Raw genomic sequence first — 443 nt, 5'->3', positions numbered from 1 at the left:
GCCTGCTTGAATGAATGTACTGTTTAACTTGAAAACATGCTTTATTCTAAGTTGGACAACATGAATTACTGGAGCATAAATAAGCTATTCTTGTCTAATAATTATACATATATCAAAGAAATACTATAATGCACTGGAACAAGCATTTAACTCTGAAAACAGGAAAACACACCATTAAACCAGAAATTCTGACTTTGCACACTGGAAGCCACAGCAGAAAGAGCCGTACTCAGCAGGCAGGTCACAGCGGAATGAAAAAAAAAGATACTGGCAAAAATAAATTATGACTTTTTGACTTACAACAGTTTTGTAAGGAGAATGCAGTGGTACATTCTAACACCACCCAGGTTGCAACTGCCTAAGTAACATATGTTTGTTCTAATTAACATTAAAGAGTGAATTATGAAAAAGTATATTGATATCTAGCACTTCTAAATAAGCTA

General features: G+C 33.9%; 1 protein-coding gene across 1 annotated transcript in view; it reads left to right on the top strand.

Annotated features, from left to right (window-relative positions):
- LOC119588493 (ATP-dependent DNA helicase Q1-like) overlaps positions 1 to 443 on the top strand; it is a gene marked incomplete at its 5' end in the record, with an annotated part of 8296 nt that overhangs the window by 670 nt on the left and 7183 nt on the right.

The sequence above is a fragment of the Penaeus monodon genome, chromosome 24, assembly GCF_015228065.2.
Source record: "Penaeus monodon isolate SGIC_2016 chromosome 24, NSTDA_Pmon_1, whole genome shotgun sequence".
In the NCBI taxonomy this organism is placed as follows: Eukaryota; Metazoa; Arthropoda; class Malacostraca; order Decapoda; family Penaeidae; genus Penaeus; species Penaeus monodon.
This window is presented reverse-complemented; position numbering and strand designations above follow the sequence as displayed.